This window comes from Camelus ferus, chromosome 19 (genome assembly GCF_009834535.1).
Source record: "Camelus ferus isolate YT-003-E chromosome 19, BCGSAC_Cfer_1.0, whole genome shotgun sequence".
Lineage (NCBI taxonomy): Eukaryota > Metazoa > Chordata > Mammalia > Artiodactyla > Camelidae > Camelus > Camelus ferus.
The window spans coordinates 37270060-37291396 of NC_045714.1; the positions used below are offsets into that span (position 1 = coordinate 37270060).

The window sequence follows — 21337 nt, forward strand, 5'->3', positions numbered from 1 at the left end:
GGCCTAGTAACTTTAAGATGGATTTTCTCAGGGTTAAGTGTTTACTGATAGTATTTTCACCTGTTTCTTAGGAGGGCCCTGAATTTCCCAAACTGCTTTTGAGAGATTCAGATTTTTTTTTATAAATAATAGAGAATTTATGTATCTATGATTCATGTTATATGTGCAAAATCAAGAAAATATACTCTAGTATATATATATATATATCTAGTATAGATACAAACTTAAGAGTACCAGTCTCTTAGATATGGAAGGTAATGAGTTCCTTGATGGTTGGTTTGCAGTGCAAGACATACCTGGAGCATATCACTTACTGTAAATGACCTTTCCAAGAGAAGCTACTTTGGAGTACTTTTACCACTTGAAAATGAGACAGGACCATTGCAAGAGTAAATAAAATCACTTATCAAAAGCCAGATCTCTAATCCAAAAGAGGAGAAAGAACTATTCTTTGCAAGGTTCAGTCCTTACAACTGATTCTGCTCTGCTAGCATGTGGCATTTCCATATCTTGCTTAGACCCTAGGCTGAGCTTGTTATCAGTTGGAGGTGGGAGATGAGGGAGTAGCTGTTAAAAAGCCTGTGTTCCTCTTGGGCTTCTAGGGTCCTATTTGTTCTTTTTTTTTTTTTTTTTTTTTTTTTTTTCTTTTTTTTAATGTGGATTCATTCTTATTCAGCAATACTTTAAAATTCACTGTTAATTAAAAGTTTAAAAACTCAAAATGGACACAAAAAATTGGTCTTAAAAGCTATGTCAAGCATGTGAGTTTTAAGAGTGACATTTATATAGTATATTTAGCCCTTATACGCTCAGAGAAACTTCTCTACTAATGAAACATAGAAATGATCTCTGAATGTGTAGCTTCCCCAGGGTCCTACTTGGATGATTTGTCCTAATAATACCATTTTATTCAGTCAGCCAGCTCCAGGTAGTTAGTGAACATCTATTATGTATGCCACCCTATCCTACATGCCTGAAAGGATGCAAAAAGAGAAATCTTACACAAGGAAGTGAAGTTGGCCTTTGGAAATCCTCCAGTTGGTTTCTTTGATTTACTTCTGGTCCTCAGCAGCCCCTGTCTTAGCCCCTACACCATAGGCCTGATTTACCCTCATGCATCAGACCTTCAGTTTCCAAAAGTTTAGGGCACATCCCAGTGATAGTATACGAGATGACTTTCAGTTATACAGAACATTTTAGGTAGTAAGTGAACAAGCATAAAATAACAATCACATCATAAAAATGTAAATCCTTTTACAGTTCTCTTTCAAGCCTGGATTACATGTGGAAGAAAGTCTCATTTGGGCTTAATATGTCATTAGCATACTGCAGCACTTATTAATCTCCTTATTAACCAAGAAACAGACCTCAGGGCTGGAGTTTTCTTCAGGTAATGGTAGTTATTTAGAATTTAATGACACTGTTTTATTCATTTTCTTTTCTAGGATTATATTCTGTTTATGACAGATGACACTGATATGACATAAATTTTCTTTATTTATATGAAGGTATTTAAGTTTTGGAAAAGTTAGTTGGTTTAAAGAAAAAGACTAAGTAAATAATAATCTAAGTGTTATGGGAATATGGTTGAGATCCTGACACTGCTATCCAAATGACTGAAGTTTGGGAAATATTTCTTCACCTCCAGCCCAACCAAAGTTACTGTTTGTGACCTATTCCTGCCTTCTGCTTGACCTGAATCAATTCAGGATCATGATAATGACTGATAATGGACTAGAATCACATTTATTTCCTATAAGAATTATAATAGGGCTTTCAGGTTGTGAACCTAAAGAGATCATTTTAATAGTATAGATTTTTTAAAAGACAAGCAAGATATTTATAATAAATGAAACTTTCCAAAAGGCTGCCATTTATTTGGGCTTTTGGGGTATTCTCTAATCCTCACAACATTTATCAAATGAGGAAACTAAAGCAAAGGGAAGTTAAACAAAACTTTTTCTCTGTAACTCAGTAAGAATCAGAGCCAAGATTCAAGCCAAGGTTTTTCCACTGTAGTCTCTGTCTCTGGTGCTGGAGTCTTTGGCCACATGGCTATCTACCTGTTCCCACTAACCATAAGGCGAACCCTGGAGAAGCCACACTGATGAAAAGTCTGAGGAACTCAAGGAATCATGTGAACAAGTACACAATAATGTAATACAGTGAAGCTCAGAGGTACGGTGGAAATAAATTCAGAGTGGGTGAGACCACTTGGAGGAAGTGAGGGCTCCATCAGAGAAGTGGGGAGTCACCTCACTGCATTCATCTCTCTACCCTGCCTCTGCTATGCAGGCTGACAAGCCTCCTTTTAGGGCCAGGCCGGCTTAATAACTCCTGCTCAATACAGACATTCAGGAAGGAGCAAATGCTGTTGCTGCCTTATTTCTGTCTCTAGAAAGGATGCCTTTCCTCCCAACCTGCAGCCCTTCCTCAGATAGGCTAGGGAACCGCTGCCTTCAGGACACACAAAGGCAGGCAGGCTGCGCTTGCTTCTGGAGTTGAGGTCCCTGTGGAGCTCCTGTCAGCTCTGCTGCTATCGCTCCACAGCCTCTCTACACCAGATTACAGGACAGCTATGCTGTTAACCAGAAGTCTGGGCAAGAATTTCAAGTCCTCTTAGGAATCATACTGTGTCACGTTAACCTAGGGCTTCGAGTCAATAGCTGGGAATATTCTCTGTGACACAGCATAATTGGGAAACTGCTGGGTCCCACCTCCTGCCCATCCAATGGATCAGATCTATTGCAGCCTTGACATCAGCACAGTCACACGTGACTTTACCAATTAGCTACAGAACCCCTCAGATGAGAACTGAGTAAGATAATAGATATGAAAGCAATTGGTAAACTCCAAAGCCCCAGAAAAATGTACAAAACAATACTACCAAGGCTTTCCTAGCCCATTCCAGAGCTTGGTCCTTGGATCTCGGTCCTTTTCTCTATTCCCATGCTCCCTGGGGGATCTCATCTGTTCCTCCGGTTTTAATTATGATCTATATGCTAGTAATACCTAAATCTGCAGGTCTAGCTTAAATCTCTCCCCAGAACTTTAATTTTTATTTACAATAGATTCCTAAATATCTCTATTTCAATGTATCCTACAGATACAAAATAAATGGAACTCACCTCCTTTCTCACTCAGCCCTGCTCTTTCTTTGGAATTTAACATCTAATTGGTAGTACCGTCAGCCACACAGTGACCTGAGCTAGACACTAGAGACCCTTCCTTGATTTTTTCCTTTGCCTTCATCCCCTTGCATCCAAGGCCCTTAGATCTGTTACTCCTTCCCCACACTTACTAATTTGGATGCTCATTTGTCTTTCCCCTGTATTAGTCTGCTTTAACCTAGATTATTTTCTCTGGTCTCTGTCTCCAGGTAAGTTACATCAATCTATTCTTTATACCTCTGCTAACACAATATTTATAAATTAAATCTGACCATATGTCTCCCTTGCTTAAAACCCTTTCAGCAACACCATGAAACATGATCCAGGCTCCTTAATCTGATATGCATAAGGCCCTGCCTGTCTGCTTCTTCTAATCTTTTGGGCCCTTCCTGTCCCCATTCTTGTTTCCCTGCACATATTTGCTATCACTGGCCTTTCTTTCTGAAATGTGGTCTCCTCCTGTTGTCAACCCCCGACCCCTACATACCTAAATCTTATTAATCACTTAAGGTTCAGGTTAAATATCACTTCTTCCAAGAAGCTTTCCCTGACTAGCCCCATCCCTTGGTCCATTATTTGCTTGTATATCTTATGTATACCTCTATCAATGCACAAACCTCATTTATTGTTGTTGTTTATTATTTTTTACAATTACATTATACTTCTCTTCTTCCAGACTGTAAGTTCTTTGTAGGCAGATATAATTTCTTTATATCCACCATTTCTAGTATAGTACATAGCATAAACTAAGCCCCCAATAATTTTTTGAATGATTGAATACCAGAAAAGTAGTCTTAGCTTTAAAAAAAAGTCTTCATTTTTTCAAGTAAAAACTGAAAAATTATTTTAGTTAACCTCAGTTACCTAGCCATCTATTCCTCAAGTCCCTGATCATTTTAGGTAGTAAACTGAATCTATTTCTCTGAATGTATTTTAAGTTTATGCCAAAAATTACATAGTAACATTGAAAAAGAGGCATTCCTTAAATATTCCAGTGCCCAATTTGATGATTGTAGGGCTTGGCTTCTTCCCTTGTCTCTCCACTACTGGGTCTCTAAAGAGTTCCAGCTGAGACACACATCTCAGATACTCTTCTCCCCAAACCAGAGCTCTGGTGTGGCCACGTGGGGGCAGTGCTGACTTGCGGGTGGATTTCACAGTAAGCTTGAGGGGTCCCAGTGCTGAGTAGTCCCAGTCTGTATGCCACTGTCTGCCCTTTCCTCCCACTTCTATGGGATGTTCTTGGCCAAGTGTACCTTTCACTCAGGTTCCCAGTGACTTGGTATGAGAGGGACTGTGAGTGTGAGTGTGGCTCAGATGTGAGGCACACTCACAGAGCAGCATGCATATCCATACACATATATCGTGGAACACTTCCAGTCTCCAACTCCTGTGAGGCAGTGTTAAACAAATCAAGCTGGAGGTTTCTTTGAGCCAGGAAACCTAAATACTTTAAAGGAAAGTGTGAAGACTGTTTAATAGGTATTACTTCGTTCCATGATATATAGGTCATGAAAACATCACATTTCTTTAGTTCTCTAAATTAAATATCCTTGGCTCCCATCCACCAATAGATGGAAAATTCAATCTTGGTCCTTTTTCAGGAGCTTACAAGTATTTTGGAAAAGATGTCTCTCAGTCAGTGCCTGCCACTTTTGGAACTCTTTGCCCATGACAATTGTCTACTCTAAGACCCTTTCTCTAAGCCTAACTGGGGCATGGGGACCTCTGCTGAGGCTCTCAAGTAGCAGTGCCTTTGCTCACCTCCGAGCACACAGTTATCTTCGTTCAAGATCCTACTCTGCCAGGGGTCTGTTGGAGAGTGGGAGCAGGACCTGGCTGCACAAGGAGACAACAGTTCTCCTTAGCACCATCTCCTTCAGAGCCAGGCTCAGGAAATTATCTCTCCTCTGCCCTCCTCCAATCCTAAGAGCCCTTCTTTGTCTGAAGTCTCAGACAAAATAACTTGATCCCCTCTGAGACCTGGGCTGATTTTAAAAACAAAAGCCTATTGATTTCTTTTATTTTTTTCCTGAGGTCAGAGAAGGCCTGGTCTCCAGAACAAAAGACCCTGGTTACCGCTTTGGGAGGGGGAGTATAGAGGAAGATAAGAATGGTTCATTCTTTCACAGAAATGGCTGACACCATAAAAAAATAAGACAGTTAATTCCTCAAGTAGGTTAGGCTGTCAAACAGTAAAGCACTGCTTATTGTGTACTTTGTTCGCAGAATATGGAGCCTCCCCAGGAAGCAGCAATAGGCCAAACTGAGGGTAGAAATCCACACTGGTAATGTTCCAGCCTCAGACTGAGGAATGCTTCAGGTTGGAAGTAAGCAGCAAACTTAGACTCCCCCATCTTCTGCATAGTCCCAGATTAACTAGAGAGGACTGAGCTGGTACTCCCAGGTTCCAGCTCCCTGGGCCTGTCCTTGTTTAGGCCTTCCCATTTCCTGATCTCAGGAAGGAGTTTGAAGAACACATGAAAGAATTACCCCAAGACCACATCTAACCCTTGAATAGTGAACTAGATAATGGAATTAATAGAAGACAACTCCCTTGATCATTAATTTCTTTTGCATAAATTTTAATTTTTAAGTATTTTGTTAAAATATCATTATTTTGATTACTCAGATTTTTGGCAGCCTCTTAAATTTTGCACCTTAATTGCATACCTTGCTTGACCCACCCTAGTCTGACCATTGGCAGCTGCCCCTGCCTGAGCTACCTGGAGCCCTTGTACGTTGCAGGATGTAGCCAGGGCCTAACTATGTGAGACCCTTGGTGGGACACAAGCATCTCACTCCGTGACAGTTGGGGGACCAGCATCCTGGGCTAGCACTTCTCTCAGAACCTCAGCTGGACTGTACTGAGGCCATACCTGTAAGGTACATTGAGACCTTTGGGCATCAAATCAAGAGTACTTTGATTTTTGTCATAGATGGAGAGAATTTGCTAACATACCACCATTCATCAAGAGTTATATGAGGATCTAAGAATTTCACAAAATCTGGGTTCTTCTGATTTGATTAAGTCCCCATTTTTTAGCATGGCCTGGAATAAAGCCAGCCTTTCATCACTTTACTTCATCTGTTTCTAGTGTCGTGTCTTGCCATTCCCCCATGTACTCTTTACTCTTGTTACAGGGAACAATTTAATTGGCTTTCTGTTTTACAAGCATAAGAAGTACTTTCATGCCTCCATGGCTCTGCTCGTGCTGTTTCCTTGCCTGGAATACCTTTTTTCCATCCTCTCTGCCTGATGAACTCTTTACTTAACTTCAAGGCCCAAATAAAATGCTATCTTCTCTGTAGTTTCCAGTAATGTGTTGCCCTTATTGAAGTTCACTAACACTCCTGATACTCCCTGTCCCGTTTTCATGTAGCTGTTTTTTTATGTGTCTCCCTATAAGATGGTGAACTCAGTGAATGGTTTGAAAACTCAGGAAAGAGCAATTCCTGGGGTTACTTACTTCCTTTCTTCATCCTCTTCATTTATTCTCCCCATCCTATTACTTCATTCGTCTTTGTATCCACAGCTGTTAGCATAATGCTTGGCACATAGGGCGTACTTAAACATTTGTTGAAAATGATGAAAGCCGCAAGGCATCATGCAAAATGTGGTTCTTTTATCTGTACTTTCTATTTCCACTTCTCAGAAGATTTTGGTTACTGGTCCCAATTTCTTCTCCTGATCATTTCTGTTCTTTCTGGCCATATGCATCCCACTCCAATTTTACCTAGCTTTCCTTAGCTAGCTCTCCCAACCCACTCCAGTCATTTATTCCCTCATTCAGCACATGCTTATTGAACACTTGCTGTTCTGTAGGTACTTTTCTAGGCATTGAGGCTACAGCAGTGAACAAGATAGGTGGGATACTTTCATGGAGCTTACATTATGGTTGAATAACTAGACCAAAACATGTAAGCAAACAAGATAATTTCAAATAATGATGAGTTCTAGAAAGGAAATAAAGTGATACGATAGGGAGTTGAAGAGAAGTTAGTCCGGTTGGCCCTCTCTGAGGAGGAAATATGGAAATCTGGAGGACAAGGAGAAAGCTATATGGGGAGCTGCAGAAAAAAAAGTCTCAGGTGAAAGGTCAGCAAGTACACAGGCCTAGAGATAAGATCAAATGACCGAAAATTATAAAGCATTATATAAATAAACAAAATGATTCCATTAAAGTATTCCTTAGCCTGTCACTATCCCTTCTTCCCTTTCACAACAGAGTAGCTTGATCCCTTCTGAGAAGTGATTGACTTAAACTCCATCTTCCTTACTACTCAAATCACAGAATTTTTTTTCCAGTAAATACCTCTGAAGCTCACCTGAAGTTTGTTTAACTGAAGCACGAGTAAGAAGCATTGTGCAATCCTTTTTGTGGGCCCTATTTTGAGGGACTTCTCTCTCCTATTACTTCCAGAAAGACTGGGTGCTATTCTCCCGTATCCAGGGAAGGTTTATCTCACAGGAACACTCAGGTGGACATCCAGGAGTAGCATGAAGGGGAAAAAGCCATTTCTCTAGACAGATACCCACAAGAGCCTGAGCCCAGACTCCAGTTCTGTGAATACCAGGAGTGTCTCCTCACCCCTACAGCCATTCTTGTTACCCTTCCTCTATACTGTGTGTTGCCCTCCACTGGGCTGCCATGCTCAGCTGGTGAGGGGGGCCAGAAGAGCTGGCCTCCCCTCTTAGATGCCAGAGCAGCTGCTTAAAGAGGCCAGAGAGCTTCCTGCTGCAGGAGATATGAAACACTTTCAGTAAGCCAGGAACCAGAATCAAAACCATATGGTTTGACTTTTCAGTAAAGATCACAGGGCCTGAAAATTAGAGGAAGGAGGGCCAGTCAGGGGAGAAGTTTTTGGGGTAAAGGAGATGCGCCTATCCAAATCCTGGCAGCCCTGTACTCACAAGTACAGCTCCCCTGCCAAAGGGCCCTAGTGTCCATGGACTACTGGCCCATTTGGACTCACCTCAGTCCCAGACTGGAGAAGTTCAAACAATAAAAGCCAGAAGAATGAGATTATCCACTCCCTGAAACATCCTGGTCCCCTAAAGTCCTCCTGATCGGATACCCCCAAATGAAAACTGTCCTTATTTACTCTTATCTCTAATGAACTGACATACCCCATATCTTAAAAATATTAAATTAGCAGCCCTTTATCTGCTTGTTCTAAATAGATACAGGTTCTAAATAGATACAGATTCTCTAAATTTTTCTTGGATTTTTAGATTTGTCTTAGATTTTTCCAAGGTGCTCCTGAGGTAGAATCCTCAAGCATTAAAAAGGAATTCATGCTAATAACTCCTTCTACAAGGATAAACTACATGGACCTAATGTGGAAGACTGGATTAGGATATGCTTTAGGACTTTAAATGCCAGGGCTTCTGGTAGTTGCAGTGGTTTCCTGTCCTTACTGATACATGAGTAGGGAGGTTTACGGACAAATTGGGGAGGAGGTGCTTCATGCCTGGAACTGAGATAGCCCACAGCATCTTCTGGTCTGCAGAACAAGGCACCCAAGAAAAGAGTGAATTCTAATTCTCACTGTCCACCAACTGCCTCCCTGCTCCCCTGACTCCAGCCTGCCGCTTCAGTGGCTCCATGTAAAAAGCAGTGTTTGTGGGAAAAGATCCATGTCTACAAGTTTCCATGCCCATGCACAAGAGTTTGGGGTGGGTGCCTTTGCTTTATGGCCCAGGCCAACCCATAATGGGAGGAACATTCCAGGTAGCCCTTTGCTATATGAAAAGGGTAGGGCTACAGTGCCTCACAGATGACAGCCTGCTGCATAAGCCTCTCCCATAATCTGTTCACCCAGGGAAGGTCTGCAATATGCTGGGTCACGGAAGAAAAAGCAAAACAAAAAATAAAACAAAATAAATAAACATGGGTTCTCCTAACTTTCTTCTACAGGTATTTTCTTGGATAGAGAGGGAAATGATAAGTCTGATAGAGAGGATGGCTCTCCTTCTTGGCTGCTGTTGAAAGTAAGTGTTTACAGGGTTGAGTGGTCAGTGATTTGAGGGTGGGACTTTGTCTTAAGCTTCCCAAAGTTGCAAGATTGATCCTGTTACTGCTTCCTGGACCCCTTGACTTGCTTTACTGTATGCTGAAGTCAAAGCAGGGAGCAATCTCCTGAAGCCCTTTGATTCCAAAAGGACCCTCAATTCTAGCCACCAAAGACATAGGCCTGGTTCTAGAAGCTTCAACCATGCATTCACAGGAAATTTAGAAAAGCTGGAGTTCAGCCTTTGCTCATTTCCTGATGTTATTTTTCATTGCAATTCAAGGACTACAGGCAGAACCCAAGGGACTGGCTATTTGAGTGAATTCAGTGGGGACATTGCCAGTTACAGTTCATTCTTGTCAGCCACAGAAACAGGATTAAATTAAGTTTTAGACACAGCTTCCAGAATGTATTAGGCACTACTAGGTTGGCAGGATTGTTTTGAAGTTTTTGACCAAAATAAGTTATATTTGAATGTGTTTTATATATAAATTTTATATAGACCCTATCTTATTTAAGCATCACAATAATACTAAGCTTTAGAAAGAGAAAATACGAATATCACTATTATATAGGTGAGGAAACAAACATAAAGAGATTAAATGAATTGCCAAAATTTATCTAGCTCTGTTGTTGCCAGGGTTGGGACTAGAACAGTGATATCCTAACTTCCAGTTCAGTGCCTTTTCCACTATTCCACCTTAAAAACAAACATCTTCCAAAAAGCTGCAGTAAGATGGGGTACTTGGCAATCGCAGAACCTGTTCCATGGGCTCCCATTATAATTGTGGGGTCCTCCTCTTTCAAGGCTGAGTCATCCTTTGCCACAGTGTGATCCCTCAGATTCATATGCAGTTCACATGCACGGAGCACTTTGCATACTATTATCTCAATTTACTTTCCAGTATCTCCATTGAGAATATTATTTACCCACAGTACTGATAAAGAAACTGAAGCTCAGAGAAGACAGATACAGTAGCTTAAAATCCTAGAGCTTGTAAGTGGCAGTCGGAGCTGAAACCAGGTCTTCTGATACTCTGATCCTCTTTCTGCGATACCCGAAAGATCTAGAAACTTAGTCATAATAAAAATCAAACATAGATCTCCAGAAGTTGGGTTCATGGACTTGACCTACATGAGGCAGATTCTAGGGCTGCGATACCATATAATGCAGTAGAGAACCTCCAGTTTCTCCAGAAAGGCAAATACCTTTCCCATTGGGTATCCATACAGAAACACATGAGCATGTTTATGTGGCATGTGCTGCCCCGCCTCCCCATCAGGGGTTTGGTCACAGCTACAGCATTTTGACAACCTATTTAAACCAATTTGCAGTAACAGGCAACAAAGTATTATTCCCTGACAGGCTGAGTCCTTGAGCCTCTGCAGACTGTGGAAAAGGGAATCTTCAGCTGAAAGGGTCAAGAACCAGGGAGTCCCAGAGAGGTCTGTAGTAAATTACATGCAAATGTTTTCTTTCTCTCTCTCTCTCTTTTTCTTCCTTTCTTCCTTTCTTTTTCAGTCAGTTCATTCAAAGAGCAAACAAATTGTTTTCACCTTATCAAGCAAGCTGAGAAGTACATCCTTTTGCTTTATTCTTGGGTGGGTCTGCACCAAAGGATTGAGAGGGCTAACAACATCTGGAAAATTAAGGGTGGCATCTGATTTATCAGAGAGCACTTTGTACATATGACAGAATTATCCGAATAGGTAAATGGGTTGCAAATACCTCGGCAAAATCCAATTAGAGGCTTCCAAGTCCATTCTAATTTACAGCTTCCACACTATTTACCTGTGGTATAGGCAGCTCATCTGTTTTGAAAGTCTTCTAAGAACCCCTGACTGTACAAATCAGTCCAACAAATAGCTGAATGTGCATGTCGCTCCGTTAGAGAAAGGCAGACCTAGACTTAAGTACTAAATTGTATCTCATGGCATCTGAACAGCCTAGAAGGCCTGGCAGCTTTGTTGTGCTCTGTGGCTAGCAATTGTGTCATTAGGTAACTCACAAAACTCCTCTCCAGCAGCTCAGGCTTTCCTGGGGTTAACTCTTGCTGTGGGGCTGGGATGAGGAAAAACAGATCTTCCCAAGCTGCAGCTGCAATTGACATTTTTCTTCACTCCACACCTGAACTCCTGCTCCCTGGAAGAGAAACCTGAATAAAGACAGCTGTGGCGACAGAGAAGCATTCTTCTTGGTAGTGGCCGCTTCTGACTTCAGATTTGTGGGCACTGAGCTAGAAAGGAGTGCAGAGAGAGAGGACTCGGAGGTAAACGACACTGGGAAATGGGAAATTCAGGGAAGAAAGGACCTGCCTTTCTTCCTCTTAAAAAAGTGTCCTTTGCAAGGTTCATCTTTTCATCTGGACTGGTAAGTCTCAAAATTTTTAGTCCTTAGACTACTTGAACAGAACAAAAGAGTCTCATCTATTTGCCAGATTAAATAAACAAGCCAGCAAACAAAAAAACATTTCTGAGGTGTTTTTGCTGAATCCTTGTGATTATTTGTAGCTCCCTTTAAACATGCTTGTTTTGATGCTCTAAAGTTTTTATTGAAATCCCCAGTGGAAAATATGTTTCAAAGAGAAAAAAAAAAAAAAAACACTCAACACACTTCTGTGCCTTGCATTTTGACCCAGCCCACGGAACGATTGGAAGAATCTTTGCAGACCCACCAGAGATCCCTGGATTCCACTTGGAGAACCATTGATCTAAAAACATCTTGATTTCAGAACCCTTCTTTTCATCTGGAATTATCTATCATTGACCGCAGAGAGCTGCTTCTGACGACTCCTGGGACAGGGCCCTGTGTAGTGAGAGGTAAGCCCAGTGTGAGAAGAAGAAATCTCTTTCTCAGTGGGTGTTTTGGTATAGTACAATATCCATGCTTAGTATGAGATCTATGAGCTCAATTTCTTCTTCTTCTCCTTCTCTCCCACTTCTTTTTCCTTTCTCTCCCCTCCTTCCTCCTCCTCATCTTCTTCTACTTTTTGTTTGTTTGTTTCTTCTATAGTAAAAATCTCCTCAAGCCCCCAGTTCCTAAATGATTTTTGCCTGGCACATCCCGCTAACTGGAGTTTCATAATTACAGTTTCATATTCGGGTGCAAAATTTTCCAAAATATTTGAACATCTAAAATCTTGTAAAAGCAGCTGGCCACTGTCTATGCCTTTTATGTAGGTAGCTGAGAAGTATGTAGTACCAGAGAAGAGAAGGCTGCAGGTCTGTGCCCTTAACTGTACCACAATGTGGAGCTCTATTGAGATATGTGTAGAAAAAGAGAACCTTCACGGAGGGAGCAGCCATGTTGCAATGAACCTATAAAGCAGATGATATGAAGAACACGTCCAGGGAGTAATGGAACCATACCCTGGAAGCATGAAGTTACAGTAGTTCCTTTGTCAAACTGCTGAAAATAAAGGAAAATATTGTCACTCATATTGAAGGTAGGGCATGTGTCTGCATCTCCTTTGCTTAAGCCACAGGGGTTTCATTAAGGATCGGGGCACTAATGCTGATGGCTTCACTTTGGGCACAACCCTCAGCAGGACGGCCCCATGCAAAGGTAATTACCAGGAATGGGGGGCCCATTATAGCCTTTTGATTTGGTCACTCAAACATCCTGTCAGTCAGATGTAGAAAGGAAACCGAGTCTTACCTCAAAAGAAGTAAATTGTGGATCTAAGTATTTGGTTTCAGTCTTTGTCGGGTTGAGGCTTTGAAAAGCAGACCTGTGGGTCTAGGAGACCACATACCAGATTCTATTGCTTTGGAGCCCTGAAAATATTCAAGGATATAAGGAAATGTGAAACCCAAATCAAGACAATTATTTTTAATTGGCTGTTTTACTTTCAAGTGCAGTAACCCCCATTTTGTGTAAGTGGCTCGGAGTCGGAATGCAATCTGGGAAACAGGCTGTTTCTGGTTCTTCAAGACAGTCTGGGGGAATTTCAAAATTAAAATAACATAAAACCTGTTGTCTTTTGGTTACACCATGAATATTTCTCTCTTCTAAGCACTTCTGTATATGGGTAAGCATTCTAGCAAAGACACCGTTATAGTCCGGCATGGAGAAGCAAACGAGCCAAATGTTCAGAGTTGGGCAAAAGAGCCGGGACACTAGTCAAAAAGAGCGAGGAGTTCTTATAGAACAAAAGTGGAAAATAGGAACCAAAAAGATCAGATGTCAGTTGGGAATGGAGGGCAGTGGATGGTGGCAGGTTGCCATCTTTGATTGAGATAAGAAAGAATACAGTTCAGGGAAAATGTACCAAAAGAAAAAAGAAAAAAAAAATGGTCATGGCTTGAGAGAAAACTGACTTCAGCTGGGTAGGGAAATATTATTCAGATTTTGGGGAGGAAATTGGGAAGAACTGTAAAGCTAGAGTCTGTATCCAATTTAAATATCTGTGCAGCTGTGTCTGGGGGCCAAAGTACTCCCTAGAGCCCTGAAAGGTATGCATTTTGCTCGTTGGGCCGCTATCTTGAGGAAAAGGAAGAAGAATGGGGTCATTGCAGAGGGGGAGAGTTCCATAAGCCCTTCTGATGGCCCCCACAAAGGTAGGATCCAGACATAAATTGCCTACTAGACAGCCACCAATTTTGTCTCTGTCTGTTCCTCAGACCCATGCTTATATTTCTTTCTTTATATTCAGGTGTTTTTAAGAAGAATCAGCTTGGAGCAAAAGTACTAAATTCAAAACATTCCACACCACAATTTAAATCTTGCTTTAAAGGATGAGAAGGGTGACTCTTCATTTATTTAGAAGTAGTCATCATAGACAGGATCATAGGCATTACGTGTTTTGCTCTTTCTTTGGTTTGTTCTGCTCTCAAGTGCCATCAGGCCTCATTCAATACAGTCAGTAATTGGACTTTTAGAAGGGAGAAAAGTTGTTACTTAAAATTGCCTCCTTATGTCTTATAGTCGCATCTTTTGACATTTTCTTCCAGGGAAGTGTATGCAGTGATGACTCACTGGGTATCTGCTTTAAGTTAGTTCAACTGTGAAATAAATTAGGAGGCCTTCTCTATCTTAAGCATCGCTATAAGTTAGGGACACAGAAAAATTTACCGGACCCTAGTGAATGCATTAACTGACTGGAGCTTCACTGTCATCAGGTAGCCTGACTCACAGGAGCAGCAGGCCCTGGTATACCAAGCTCAGGAGTAGGAATTAGTAGACCAATTTCTACTCCTGCATCTACTTCTAACAGCACGTGAGGCCTTTAATCTAGTCATTGACTTGCTCAGGGCTGCAATCTTCCTGTGCATCAAATGGGAAGACAGACTAGCCTCCCTTACTTGTACATAAGATGACAACTCAAAGTATTTTCCTTACCTGAGGGAAGGGAGCTGGATCAGAAAGAGAAAATAGTGACAGCTGACTTTTTCATCTGATTGCTTAATTTTTTAAATCTTAATCTCCCTCTTCCCTGGGCTCCTGAATGGAGTGGACACATTTTTATTTAATTCGAAGTAAAGTTATTTTTGAAAAATTTTCTGTTTCTATTGGACAAAAATGTCTTCAGCTTGATGAACGTTCACCACGTGAACACACCCAGGAAACGAACCTGGATCAAGAAATAGGGCACTACTAGCAACCAGAGGCCCCTTCATGTCCTTTTTAAGTCCTTTCTTCCAAGATTAACCACTACCCTGATTTCTAACACCATAATTAAGTTTTGCCTGTTTAGGGGGGAAGAGGTTATATATGTGTGTATGTACTTTGATGTGAGACTTCTCTTGCTTAATATTAGGTTCATAAGATTCATTTATGTTATTGCATGTAGTAATATTTTATTTTCATTGCTGTATTGTTATATTTCATGAATTAATATACTACAACTTATTTATCTTTTCCCTTATTGATGGACTTTTGGGTTGTTTCCAGTTGTGAAGTGTGATGAATAGTTCCATTAGGAACATTTATGAACAGTTTTTTTCTGAACATATGAATACATTTCTACTGGGTATATCTACAAGTAGAATTGCTGAATTATAGGATATGTGTGAGTTCTGCTTTAACAGATACTTCCAGTTTTCCAGAGTAGTTGTATCATTTTTACACTCCCACCAGCCATGTCTGAGAGTTCTGTTTTTTTCCTGCATTCTCATCAACACTTGGTATTGTCTGTCTTTTACATTTAGCCATTTTGGTGGGTGAGTAGTGGAATGCTTTTTGATTTTAATTTGTATTTCCTTGATGGCTAATGAAGTTTGAGCACCTTTTAATATATTTATTGGACATATGGATGTCCTGTTTTGTGAAATACCTTTCAGGTCTTGACCCTATTCTTCTGTTGGATTGTCTGACATTTTTATTGATCTGTAAGCTATCTTTAAATATTATAAACATTTGTTATGTACATACTGCAAATATCGTTTACCACAATGCTGTCAAATCATATTGGAGCCTGAGGCAAAGGGAAAATCAGAAATGTTGATACCTATCTTTATTTAAAGTTTTGACATTTTGTTCACCATGGATTTTTTAAATTAATTTTTCTTTTTAAAATATTGCATTAACATCTTATTTGTTTTGAATACTAAGGGGCTTTTTTTTTGGTGCCCCCTTAAAAATTTGTGTTCAGGCTTAGTACCTCACTTGCCTCACCCTAGACCTGGCTATTATTCCATTCTGTGGCTTGCATTTTCATTCTCTTTATAGTGTTATTTGTTGAAAAGGCTTTCCTAATTTAAATTTGAATTTAAATTAATTTAACTGAATTTTTCAAGCTTTTCTTTTATGGTTAGCATCTTTTAAAAAATTCTGTTTAACAGTCACCCAAGTCCAGGAAGCACAGAGAGTTTCTCACTGGATCAACTCAAAGAGAAACACACCGAGGCACATCGTCATCAAATTGACCAAAATTAAGGATAAGGAGAAAATATTAAAATGAACGAGAGAAAAGCAACAAATAACATACAAGGGAACTCCCGTAAGGTTATCAGCTGATTTTTCAGCAGAAACTCTACAGGCCAGAAGTGGGTGGCACAACATACTTAAAGTGATGAAAGGGAAAACTTAACAGGCAAGAATACTCTATTCAGCAAGGCTCTCGTTCAGATTTGAGGGAGAAATCAAAAGCTTCACAGATAAACAAAAGCTAAAAGAATTCAGCAGCACCAAACCAGCTTTACAACAAAAGTTAAAGGAAGTTCTCTAATCATCAAACCTTAGGAAAAGAGAACAAAAAGAAGAAAAAGAAAAAAAAAACCTACATTAAGAGTGCCTTAGCAGTTCAGGGTCTTTTATGGTTCCATATAAATTTTGGAATTGTTTGTTCTAGTTCTGTGAAAAATGTCATGAATATTTTGACAGGGGTTGCATTGGATCTGTACATTGCTTTGGGTAGTACGGCCATTTTGATAATGTTGATTCTTTCAATCCAAGAGCATAAGATATCTTTCCATTTCTTTGTATCATCTTCAATTTCTTTCATCAATGTTTTACAGTTTTCAGAGTATAGGTAACCTCCTTGGTTAAGTTTTTTTTCTAGGTACTTTGTTGTTTTTGATGCAATGGAAATGTTTATGCCAGTTATAAAATTCTGGTTTTTGAAGTGAAAAAAATAGTGAATGAAGGGCTGCAAATGGCAAAATATCCTTTTTTATGGGCGAGTTGTATTCCATTGCAAATGTATATGCTACATCTTCTTTATCTGTTCATCTATTGATGTGCACTTAGGATGCTTCCATACATTGGCAATTATAAATAATGTTGCTGTTAATAGCAGGGTGTATGTATCTTTTTGAATTAATATGTTTGCTTTTCTCTGATAAATGCCCAGGAATGGAACTGCTGGGCCATATGATGGTTCTATTTTTAGGTTTTTTAGAAACCTTCATATTGTTTTCCATAGTGGCTACACCAATTTACAGTCCCACCAACAGTGTACAAGCGTTCCCTTTTCTCCACATCCTTGCCAACATTTGTTATTTGTATTCTTTTTGATGATGGCCATTCTGACAGGTGTGAAATGATATCATTGTGATTTTGATTTGCATTTCCCTGGTATAAGTGACATTGAGCAACTTTTCATGTTCCTGTTGGCCATCTGCATTTCCTCTTTTGGGAAAATGTCTGTTCAGTTCTTTTGCCCATATTTTAAATGGGTTGGTTGGTTGCTTGCTTGCTTGATTGCTTGCTTGCTTACTTGCTTGCTTTTTAATTGAAATACAGTTGATTTAAAATGTTGTATTAGTTTCTCAGGTACAGCATGGATGGACTTGGAGTGCATTATACTAAGTGAAATAAGTCAGACAGAGAAAGATAAATACTGTAAGATATCACTTATATGTGGAATCTAAAAAAATACAACAAACTAGTGAATATAACAGAAAAAAAACAGACTCACAGATTCAGAGAAGGAATTAGTGGTTACCAGTGAGGAGAGGAAAGAGGGAGGGGCAAGATGGAGGTGGAGGATTAAGAGATACAGACTATCAGGTATAAAATAAGCTATGAGGATGTATTGTACAACATGGGGAATATAGCCAATATTTTATAATAACTATATTTTTTAAACATTTTTATTGAGTTATAGTCATTTTACAATGTTGTGTAAAATTCCAGTGTAGAGCACAATTTTTCAGTTATACATGAACATACATTCATTGTCACATTTCTTTTTCTCTGTGAGCTGCCACGAGATCTTGTATATATTTCCCTGTGCTATACCGTATAATCTTGTTTTTCTAGTCTACATATGCCTGTCAGTATCTACAAATATTGAACTCCCTGTAATAACTACAAATAGACTATAATGTTTAAAATTTTGTGAATCACTATATTGTATACCTGTAACATATAGTATTGTACATCAACCATACTTTAATAAAAATATAATACTGTAAAATAAATACATAAATAAATTTTTAAAATAGTTTAAAAATTCTTTTTAAAAAAATTTTCCCTAAACTCATGAAGATGTTCTCCTATAATTTCCTCTAGAATAGTGCTGTCAAATAGAACTTTCTGCAGCAATGGAACTATTCTCTATCTTCTGTCCAATATGATAGCCAATATGATACCTCTGTTGAGCACTTGAAATGTGGCCAGTATGTCTGATGCACTGAATTTTAAATTTTAATTATTTTGAATTAATTTAATTAAATGTGGCTAGTGCCAATATAGTCTGACAACATTGTCCACCTGGAATTGATTTTAGGGTATACTGTGAGGTCATATTTTGTTTTTCTTCTTCCACATGGATATCCAGTTGACCCAGCATCATGTACTGAAAAGACTTAATTCCTCACTTTTATAATTAATCAATTGTCTATCTATATGTGAATGTGGTTATGAGGTGTCCATTTTTTCCTGTTTATTCATTTGTGCCAATTTCATGCTGTTTCAATTACTGTAGCTTTGTAATGAGTCTTAATACATAATAGGATAAATTTTTCATGTTTCTGGTCTTCCACAAGATTGTCTTGGCTGTTCTTGAACTTCTGCATTTCCACATCAGGTTTTTTTTTTTTTTTATTGAGGTATAGTCAGTTTACAATGTTGTGTCAGTTTCTGGTGTATAGCGCAATGCTTCAGTCATACATGAATATACATATATTCGTTTTCATATTCTTTTTCACTGTAAGCTACTACAAGATATCAAATATAGTTCCCTGTGCTATACTATGTCAGTTTTTTAAATTAATTAATTTGATTATTTATTTATTGAAGTATAGTTGACATACAATATTATGTTAGTTTCAGTTGTACAACATACTGATTTGACATTTAAAAGTATTACAAAATGATCACCATGATAGGTCTAATAACCATCTGTCACCATACAAAGTTATTACAGTACTATTGACTATATTTCTTACGCTATATATTACATCCCCATGACTTAATTTATTTTATAACTGGAAGTTTGTACCTCTTAATCCCCTTCACCTATTTCACCCAGCCCCCACCCCACTCCCCTTTGGCAATCATCAGTTTTTTATCTGTATCTATGTCTGTTTCTGTTTTTGTTTTATTTTGTTTTGTTTTAGGTTCCACATGTAAGTGATAAACATATGATATTTGTCTTTTTCTGTCTGACTCATTTCACTTAGCATAATACCCTCTGTGTTGTCACAATGTCAAGATTTCATTCTTTTTTATGGCTGAGTAGTATTCCATTGTGTATATATACTGCATATTCTTTATCCATTCATGTATCAATGGATATTTACATTGCTTCTGTATCTTGGCTATTGTAAATAATGCTGCAATGAACATTACTGTTCGTTGAATGTATATTGTTCATATATATTTTTAAATTAGTGGTTTTGTTTTCTTTGGGTAAATATCCAGAAGTGGAATTGCCAGATCATATGGCAGTTCTATTTTTAAGTTTTTGAGGGACCTCAATACTGTTTTCCATAGTGGCTGTACCAATTTACATTGCCACCAAAAATGCACAAAGGTTCTCTTTTCTCCATATCCTTGCCAGTGCTTGTTATTTGTTGTTTTTTTGATGACAGCCTTTCTGACAGGTATGAGATATCTCATTGTGGTTTTGATTCCCATTTCCTTGATGATTAATGATGTTAAGCATCTTTTCATGTATCTGTTGGCCATCTGTATGTCTTCTTTGGAAAAGTGTCTATTCAGGTCCTCTGACCATTTTTTAACTGGGTTGTTTGTTTTTTGATTTTGAGTAGTGTGAGTTCTTTGTATATTTTCGATAAGTAGTGTGAGTTCTTTGTATATTTTCGATACTGACCCCTTATCAGATATACTGTTTGCAAATATCTTCTCCCATTCAGTAGGCTGTCATTTTGTTTTGTTGATAGTTTCCTTTGCATACATAAGCTTTTTAGTTTGATGTAGTCTCATTTGTTTTTTCGGGGGTTTTTTTGCTTTAGTTTCCCTTGCCAGAGGAGACAGATCCCAAAAAATATTACTAAGACCAGTGTCTAAGAGTTTACTGCCTATGTTTTCATCTAGGAGTTTTATGATTTCAGGTCTTATATTTAAGTTTTTAATCCATTTTTATTTTATTTTTGAATATAGTGTAAGAAAATGGTCCAGTTTGATTCTTTAACGTGCAGCTGTCCAGTTTTCCAACACCATTTATTGAAGAACCTGTCCCTTCCTCATTGTAAATTCTTGCCTTCATTGTCATAGGTTAATTGACCATATAAGTGTGGATTTATTTCTGGGCTCTCTATTCTGTACCATTGATCTATGTGTCTGTTTTTGTGCCAGTACCACACTGTTTTGATTACTGTAACTTTGTAGTATAGTCTGAAACCAGGGCACATGATACCTCCAGCTTTGTTCTTCTTTCAGAAGATTGCTTTGGCTATTCAGGGTCTTTTGTGATTCCATACAAATTTTACAAATATTTGTTCTAGTTCTATGAAAAATGCCTTATTTTGATAAGGATTGGAATGAATCTGTAGAGTGCTTTGGGTAGTATGGATATTTTAACAGTTCTTCCAATTCATGAGCATGGTGTATCTTTCCACCTATTTATGTTGTCTTCAATTTCCTTCCTCAATGTCTTATAGTTTTCAAAGTACAGATCTTTCACCTGATTAGTTAAATTTATTCCTAGGTAATTTATTCTTTTCATGCAGCTATAAATAGGATTATTTCTTAATTTCTCTTTCTGGTAGATAGTTATTAGTGTATAGAAACTCAACAGATTTCTGTGTATTAATTTTGTATCTTGCAACTTTACTGAATTTATTTATTAATTCTAATAGTTTTGGTGGAGTCTTTTGGGTTTACTATATATAATATCATGTCATCTGTAAACAATGACACTTTTACTTCTTTTCCAATTTGGATGCCCTTTATTCTTATACTTGTCTGATTGCTGTGGCTAGAACTTCCAATATTATGGTTGGATGAAAGTGGCAAGAGTGAGCATCTCTGTTTCGTTCCTGATCTTAGAGAAAATGATTTCAGCTTTTCACCATTGAGTTAGTTTTGAGCTTATCATATATGGCCTTTATGATGTTGAGATATGTTCCCTCAATACCCATTTTGTTGAGAATTTTTATCATATATGGATGTTGAATTTTGTCAAAAGCTTTTCCGCCATTTTTGAGAGAATAATATGATTTTAATCCTTCACTTTGTTAATGTGGTGTATCACATTGATTGATTTGCAGATACTGAAAAATCCTTGCTTCTCTGGAATAAA

The 21337-nt window shown here is 38.6% G+C and overlaps 2 protein-coding genes across 3 annotated transcripts in view; both read left to right on the top strand.

Annotated features, from left to right (window-relative positions):
• LOC116658005 (60S ribosomal protein L29-like) overlaps positions 1–21337 on the top strand; it is an 801314-nt gene that overhangs the window by 39320 nt on the left and 740657 nt on the right. The gene's annotated exons all lie outside the window — the stretch shown is intronic.
• Positions 11240–21337, top strand: part of ASIP (agouti signaling protein) — a 72670-nt gene continuing 62572 nt past the window's right edge. The window contains exons 1-2 of one of the 2 annotated variants that reach the window (XM_032462189.1): positions 11240–11455; positions 11918–12005. The gene's annotated coding sequence lies outside the window, so the exon portion shown is untranslated. Of the gene's footprint in view, positions 12006–21337 lie in introns of both variants that reach the window. The other variant, XM_032462188.1, reaches the window with a different exon arrangement.